This window comes from Microtus ochrogaster, linkage group LG5, assembly GCF_000317375.1.
Source record: "Microtus ochrogaster isolate Prairie Vole_2 linkage group LG5, MicOch1.0, whole genome shotgun sequence".
NCBI lineage: Eukaryota > Metazoa > Chordata > Mammalia > Rodentia > Cricetidae > Microtus > Microtus ochrogaster.
The window spans coordinates 51,040,532-51,049,639 of NC_022031.1; positions in this window are offsets into that span (position 1 = coordinate 51,040,532).

Sequence of the window (9,108 nt, forward strand, 5' to 3'; positions counted from 1 at the left end):
GAGTTGGAAGATCTGCAGAGGAGGACGCTCTAGCTATAAGGAGAGAGTTGGAAGATCTGTAGAGGGGGACGCTCTAGCTGTAAGGAGAGAGTTGGGAGATCTGCAAAAAGGCTGCTCCCTTTACAAGCACCATGTTCAAGCTCAGGAAACTACCTATAAGATCAGCGAAGAAGCATTAGATGCTAGCCTTAGTTACATGCATGCCCTTCTAACATTTTGAGGTTGAGGCAGGAGAGTTGTGAGTGCAAAGTCATACTGGTGAGAACTCCCACCCTAAAAAGCTAAAAAAAAAGTGACAGCCCAGAATCCCTGTCAGTCTCTGGCATCCATCCTAATAGAGGGATTTCATCATGCTATCTGCTTTCTTCATTATCTAGGGAGAGCAGGGAGAGTATTTCCAGTCTGCAGCCATTTAGACAAATTGTTTCATCTCGCTGCCATGGCAGCTGGTGAATTAGCAGTAGCCTTTCATCCACCAGAAATTCAACGTGAAGATATATTATTCTTGGGAAATAAGACAGTTAGGAACAATACAGTGTAATTTAGAAGTGAACAATATTAATAATGTTAATAATGGTTTTTCAGTGTACCCATGTTCTTCTTACATTTAACAATAGTGAGGTTATTTCATATAAGAAGAATTTAGTTTTATTCATCAGAATAGACCAAAGGACAGGAAAAATCCTACAGACAGAGGGCTTTGTCTGTGCCAGAATTGTGTAGTATTTAATGTCATTATTTTATTTGTTACTATTATTATTGTGTGTGTGTGTCTGAGCACATGTATGTGTATGTGTGTGAGTGTGCACATGGATGTCAAAGGACAACTTTCAGGAGATGGTTTTGTCCTTCCCCCCTCGGTTTGTGCCCCTAATTCAGGACCTCAGGCTTGTGCAGCAAGTACCTTTACCTCCCGAGCCACTTGACCCCCTGTAATCCTTAATCCTGAAGTCATAGAACATGTTGTCGAGAGTCGCCTTCAGTTTAAACACAGTCCAGTGGAGGCTGGGAAGATTGCCTGATTTCCTTTCCACTGGGGGCCAGACAGAAACTTTCAGACCTGGACTTTAGCAGGGGGTACCACCCATTTTTCCATGCTTGCTCATGTTTTATGGCAATCTCATTGCAGGAGGATGTGCTCAGGTCTTCGTCATGGGTGCTGAGATTGGCACCATCAAAAGTTACAGGTGAGTGATCTTAGAGTCCATTGTGTGGTGTGTTCACTCAGAATTCCTGGCAGTGGTTTACAAGCAGGATTGGAAGCCGTCCTAGGTTGGGGGCAAGCTCTATGTATATTGAAACTATTTAGTATTTATCGGGAATTTAAAATACCCCGAGCTTCCGAGTTCACCATACCTTTGAACTTTGCACCCCGGTGTCCTATTGCTGCTGGGCCTGCTTCTTCTGGAAACTTGCCAGACTTGCCACTCAAGGGGTTTTCCTAGTGGTTCCCCGTTCTCTAGATCATAGATTCCGAAATACTCACAACTAACCCAGGTCCATGTGGGGAGAGAAGCCTCTGTTCAAAGCCGTTGCCCTAGTTACGATGGAGGCAAGGAAGTTCCTGGTGGTGTTTTCCGCATAGTTAGAGGATAACGACATCTGTCTGCCACTAAGTCTTAAGTTTCTCAAACATGGAGTTTGAGAAGGCATTACTCATTGCTCAGAATACTCTCATGAGGTTCAGGGACGCATGGCAGCAGGAAACCACGGCCTATCTCACTTCATCGTATAGTCCCCATCCTTACTATTGTGTGGAGCCTAGTAAGTTGGGGTTTAGTCATAGTTTGTATAATTTCTTTGCAGGCGACTATACAAACCCAGATTTAAGCCACATTATTTCAGGATTAAACAAGTGACTCCCTCTAAGTCAATGAGATAAGAATAAAGTTTGCTCCAAGGATCTGGAACATTTTACTTTATTCCTGAGACCTATGAAAAAGCAATGACCTTGGGCACAGTGAGGTGGCTCAGCAGGTAAGAGCTCTGTGCTATCACTCCTGATTACTGAGTTAGATCTCTGGGAAACCACACTGTAGAGAGAAAGAACCAATCCCTACAAGTTGTTTTTTGGCCTCCACACTTACACCGTGGCATGACTGTACACACACACACACACACACACACACACACACACACACAGGCACACACACACACACACACACACAGACACCAAACAACCAAATGAATAGTAGGGCCTAGAGAGGTGACTTAGCAGTTAAGAGCACTTCCTGCTCTTCCAGAGGACCCAAGTTGGGTTCCAAGCACCCACATTACTTGGCTCCCAACTGCCTGTAACTCCAGCTCCGGAGACTCTAATACCCTCTTCAGACCTTCACGGGTACCTTTATATGTACGGTGTGCACACATACATGAATAAAAACAAACATAAAATATAAATTAATAACTTTTAAGAAGTGATGTCGGTATGTAGCTTGGTGGTAGAGGAGTTGCTTAGCATTCCTAAGGCTCTGTGTTTGATACCTAGCACACACACGGAAACACAAACACATGTACACACCCGAAAGGGAGAAATAAACAATCTAATTTTCATCATCTTCCAGACAGCTTTGTGTGTACTGATGAATGCAAGAAGTCCTTCAGGCATTTTGCTTCCAGCCTCAGATGAAAATCCCATAAAACAAGGGCGGAAGGCACCTTGGACATCACTGAGGGTGGAGCTGGATCACCGATGAAGCTCTCAGAATACTTCCTGATACCTGGACTCCTAGATTTTTGTTTGGCTTCTACAGTTTCGAGTTGGCTGTCCTGGTACTTACAGCCCCAAACAAGCCAACTGAGAAAAGGGCTTCTGAGTACGTGAGCCACCTGTGTAAGCTCATTGTTCACCGAAGTCAGAAAGTTTCGCACGAAGTGTTTCAGCGGGTTAGAAACCATCTCTGTGATGGAGCTGGGAGGCAAAGATGACCATTGAAATCCATGCAGCGCAAATGACCCGAGAGCTGTTTCATTAGGTCAGGGAAAGAGGCAGTTCTTTATTTATTTATTTATTTATTTATTTATTTATTTATTTATTTATTTATTTATTTTTTTGAGGCAGTTCTTAATTACCGCCAGATCCTTGTTCTTTTCGCATGGATGCCAGGAGGGTGAAACCTTCACTGAGGATGTAAGTATTCTCTGAGCAGAGAAGGGTATTTAAACTTCTGGGCAGGCTAACAGCGTGAACATAAACAATATTTCAGGAAATACTGCCTTCTCTCTTCATGTGGTGGACAGCTGTTGCTCTGGCTGGCCGGGGAGCCATCTTGTTTGTTTTTGGAGGGGGGACAGGGGTGGGGGGGGCTAGCATCCAACTTCTCTGTGTCACCCTCTTCTACCCTAAACCCTGTAATCTTGTGGGGACCAGCCACACCTGATCCCATTCCTGACACTAACCCCCAAGGGTGGGAATGTGTCAACCAGCCACCCCAGCTCCCGCAGGAACTCAGATCTCTACGGGATGATGCAAGAGGGAAACTCTTCTTGGAGTCATTCCTAAAGGGACACTCATGGGTCACCTGAGGGACCCAGAGGTTGCCTTTCAGAAGCTGGGATCTAGGGGGGCGCCTCAGTGGTTTTACTCAGGGCAGTGTTGTGTTTTAGCTGTTATGGTTTGGGTGTGCTGGGTGGGGTTGGAGGTGGAAGCTTGATTCTCTGATAGCATTGGGAGGAGGCATATGTGACTATAAGCCTGATATAAATTTACGCATAGCCCTAAGCTATCATATAATCAAATAGAAAAAGTTTATTGGGAACGAAAGCATCTTTTGCTGATATGTTTAACACCTACTTAGCATTTCTTGCTTCCAGGGCATTGTGTGTTTGTTTATCCCTCATTGTCGTCTACTGGTGTGTCATTCCTTTGGTTTCTGCCTAAAATTTATGTATTTTTGTTTTATGTGTATGTTTTGCCGGCATATATGTTTGTGCACCTCGTGTGTGTCTGGTGCCTGTGGAGGTCAGAAGAGGAGGCAGACTCCTTGGGACTGGGGTTATGGATGGTTGTGAGCTGTCATGTGGGTCTTTTGCAAGAACCAGTGCTCTTAACCACTGAGCCATCTATCTCTCCAGTTCTTACCCGCAAGGCTGGTAAATTACAGCACCTTGATTCAGATTGTTACTCTCTGAATAACATGAAATAGGTGTTTAAAAAAAAAAGCTGAATGCCAGGAGCAAGGGACTGAACAGGGGTTGCCAGAAGCCCCTGGGTTCCAGCTATTTTTTTTTTTCTTTTTGAGTTCACTGAAAACTACTTAGAATTTCCAAGGAGAAAATGCTCATCTTATTAGTTAACAAGAGAACTGAGCCCCAACACCTGTGTTTCCCTTTTTGCTGTTGCTAGGTGATCCGTGAGCATCCTTGGAGCAATAAATCATTGCAGTTTATGCGGAGCATAGTTAGTTATATCAGGTCAGTTTCTAGGACTTGTTTTCATTGAAATTGCCTCATCGTGTTGGGGGTATTTAAAAGACTGAGGGAGAAGAGGAGCAAGTGGGCAACTAGAGCTTTAGTAATGGTTGTTCTATTCCACAGCGTGAATTCTCTTAACCCATTATTATCTAAATACGTATGGAATCTACCACTAAGTCCTTCAGCCCGAGGTGCTGAGCTCCTACTAAGTGTCAGCAGTGTTCTGGGCTCTGGGGACATGACAGTGAACAGGTAGATAAACCCCTTTGCCTTCATGGTGCTGATATTTTTCATACTTTAGTTTGATCAGGAGGCTATTATTTTATAGTATATGATGTGTGTCATATCATTGATTCTATAAAATACAGAGATGGCATCTCTGTTTTATGGCTAAGAGAACCGAGACACAACAGTACGAAATGACTAGCTCCAAACCCCACAGCTGGAGATAGCCAAGACTTCCTCCTGGATCGCACAGTTCCAGAGTCTATACACTCAGTCATTGTTCTAAATTCTCCCTCTATGGATGGGACTGGTTGAAGGAGGTCAACACAGCTTATGTCACTGCTGCACAGCTGAGAAAGCCTGTCTCTCTCCAGGCTCCTGATAGCTTCCATCACCGTAGAGAATGTTTGCCTGAGGGCTGTGCTGACTCTCTGGGGGAGATGTTAGTTGGCCTGGTGTCTATAATCAATCCCTAAAGAGAGAGGACACTGTGGCCAAGGATTGCTTGCCCATGGTGACGATATCTTCTTGGAGACAATAAAGATCCATTATGTGTCCCAGATTCATAGGAACAACCCGTTCACTCCATATATGCTAAGGTACTTATCCTCACCACAAAGTATCATCTCCTATATTTCAGAAAATTGATGATGACCTAATTTTCCGATCCTGACCTCTCTGAAGTTGAGATGTGTCTTATAAACCAGGTTCTCTTACAATTGTTGTCAGCCAGGAAGTGTTTGTGATAGTGTGGCTGCCTGATGAAGCTGCACTAGATCCCAGCTGTTTGTGTATCTCCATCCATTGCTCCCAGTGCTGGAGAAACCCCAGGACCTCCCCTCTGTAAAACAAGTTCTGTACTGCTGAGCTGCCTTCCAGCTCCTGCTCATAGCTCAGCTGAGTCATAAACAGTGTTGATATTGCACTAGCTGATTATGATATTGTCCTGCTTCTTGTCTGTTGACATCTGTTGCTATGATTATTGTGTAGAATGGAGTGCCAGTGGCAGAGGGGGGGGGCGGGGAGAAGTATAGACATAGGAGTACAATCATGTATACCCCTGTGGTCATGCTAAAAAAACTAAAACTGTTGTCTTCATTCCTGAAGAAATGATGCTTCCATGAAATTTGTCTTTACTATTGTCCCTGTCTGAAACTATCCCCAAAGACTAATTCTCGCTATGAATAGCAATCATTTTGTGGAAAGACTCTGACAGGAATCTATATATTTATAAGGTACAGTTAGGATCCCATACTGCTACCTTATCTGTCTTGAAATATGACAAAATTTACCCATAGGTAAAATACCTTAAAAACTCAATTTAGACCTGAGTCTCAGGTTTGCAAATTACTATGCACGAAGGCAGGCCTACTTGTCTATATGCAAGCATGCTGTGCAAACTCAGGATCTTTTTGGATGTGTGGGGAGTAGCAAGATAGTCTCTGTATTTGCATGTCAGATTTAATTAGTTCAAAGATATTCATTTTCCCACAACTTACTCTCCTAACACGAGGATTTCACCACGGAAAAGCCTGGCAGCCTTTCTTTGGAAGCATCTTTCTTCCTTGTTGATATGTGACCACAGCTTTCGAGCTGGTAGTGTTTTAGATGCCGTGATGCAGAGTAAACAAGAGTCAAATTCCTAGAAGCAGAGTCTAAGATCTATTGGGGGGCATATAGTCATTCATTTTCTATGACAATAATGAGGTACCCCAGGCTGGTGCCTTATTATGGAGAGAGGTTGACTTAGCTCAAAGTTCAGCAGCTTCTTCTGGGTTCTGGTGAAGACTTCATGGTGAATAGCCTCACACTGGCAAGATCATATATAGGAAGGGAGAGATCCCACAACAGGATGGGAATCCAGTTTTTTTTGGGGGGGGTGGGGTGGGGGAAGTGCTCCCCTAGCTTCATGTTTGTAGTGTCCACAGAATACAGCTGCTTGGGAAGAACTGGATCCTTGCTCACGGTGATGCTCAGAGGCATGAAGGCGTCCTGATGCGTGTGATTTTTTGAGCCAAGTGTGATTAGGTTGCCCCCAACGGAGGGCAACCAGAACCTGTGAGAAGTCACGTCTGCCAGGGGTCAAGAACTATTCTGATAAGAACATGGCAGATCTAGCTTCTAGAAGAATCTACCATTCTAGATTCTATCCCAGGCACAGCACAGAGGCATGGCCTTCATCCCCTGCCTGACATTTCTGGAATCCTCTCCACCCTCCTTTTATTGATGTCAAGGGAACTTTTCTTCTTTTCCCCCTTCAAGAACCTTAACTTTAAAGAGAAATTGGAGATTGGCTACGGCACACAGATTTGCCTTTTACAGACTACTGGGAGGAGCAGGTGCTGACCATAAGGAAATGGATACTCATGTGCTTGGGGCATTTAAAAAACACGCGGTCAAATTGTGTCATGTGGATAAGCTTCTCATAAAAGCTGTGGGCACCAATGGTCAAATAAGGAAACAACAGAATGTGTTGGGAGGGTTTAATTTTGCTTGCACTGCTGATAGATCCACCTGTGCCATATTGGTGGTCATTCTTTACCTTCTTCCACCGCCATCCTGCTATGAGAACTTAATTTACATTTCTTTATCTGTGTGGTGTGTGTGTGTGTGGTCACAAGACAAGTTGTAGAAGTCCGTTCTCTCCTACCAAATGAATTTAAGTTGGACTTGGGTGGTCAGGTGTGGTGGTGAGTGCCTTTACCTGCTGAGCCACCTCACCAGCCCTCTGGAACTTGATGTCGATCAGGACACAGTGAATGTGGTGTATTTATTTTCCCCATTGCACTCATAGCAATGAATACAACTAACAGTTGCTAAAGCCTGTTTGGTCCCTTTTAGTCTCTAAGCCTTTTTAAAAAGGAGACAGAGTGGCCTTGGGGGCTAATACAATAAATCTCAGCCTTTGTTTTCTTCTTACCCAGATGATCTTGATTGTATCTGAATTGACCTAGAATAAACACGAAAGTGGGTAAAGATACAAATTGACCAAACTAGACCTTTCTAGAGTTACACTCGCTGTGTGAGGTTGTCACAGGTAATTGTCCAGAGCTACAGACTCACAGGCAAGGCTTTGGGGTAGAGGCAACGTGGTTAGGTAAGTGAGCACTCTGAGGACTTGGATAGTTTCGAGTTAAGGTCGTTCACTATGGAGAGTGGGCAACAGCTGCAGCTGAATTCGCCTAGGGATGAACAAGGCCTTTGATGTGGTGAGAGCATCGCCTGAGAGGGGGTTAATAGTCACATGGAACTCTTCCCCCAGGGCAGCTTGATACCTGTGGTGAGGACCCATATTCAACGGAATATCTCCTGAGCAATACGTGAAGGGCTGTGGTTACGCCAACTATTCTTTACTATCTGAGGGACTACTTCAGTTCTCTGGAATGTCTCTCTCTCCTCACAGACAATTCATATTGGTGTTTATTTGCAGTCCATAGACATTCTTATATATGTCATATGCTTCAACTGTATTTACCTTCCCATTCCTACCTCCCTGTCATTCTCCTTATTCCTTTGGAAAATCCCTCTTCCATCCTTTTCCATACCCACCCAAGGATGAATCATGTATCTCCATAAAATTCAGGATCCACAAATGAGGAAAAACATATGCTGTTTGTCTTTCTGAGGCTGACTCATTCCATTTAATAGGATAATCTCCAGTTGCATCCATTTTTCCTGCAAATGACATCATTTTTTTTTATGGCTGAATAAAATTCCACAGTTCACACAGACGATCTTCTCTGCATCCATTCATTTGATGATAGGTGTTTTTGTTACTTTTCTACCACAGTGACCAAGGCAACTTGTAGAAGAAAGTTTATTTGGAGCTTACCATTTCAGAGGGTTAGAGTCTGATCATGATGGCAAGGAACATGATAGTAGACGTGCGGACATGGTGCTGGAGCAGTAGCTAAGAGCTTGCATATAGAGATGGTGACCGCTGGGCGGTGGTGGCACATGCCTTTAATCCCAGCACTTGGGAGGCAGAGGCAGGAGGATCTCTGTGAATTCGAGGCCAGCCTGGTCTACAAGAGCTAGTTCCAGAACAGGATCCAAAGCCACAGAGAAACCCTGTCTTGAAAAACCAAAATAAACAAACAAATAAATAAACAAACAAACAAATAAATAAATAAATAAACAAACACAGTGACCATGAGGCAAAGGGAGAGAAAGAGAGAGGGGGGAAGAGGGGGAGAGGGAGGGTGAAGAGAGGGGAAGAGAGAGAGGGAAAAGGGAGAGACAGGGAGAGTGAGAGGGGAGAGAGAGAGGAAGAGAGGGGGAAGAGAGGAGGAGAGGGAGAGAGAGAGGGAGGTAGAGAGAGAGGGAGAGAGAGGTAAGAAGGAGAGAGGTGGGAGGGAGAGGGAGAGAGGGGGAAAGAGAGGGGGAGAGAGGGGAAGGAGAGGAGAGGGGGAAGGGGGAGGTAGAGAAGGGGAGAGAGAACAGAGGGAGAGAGAGGGGGAGGAGAGGGAG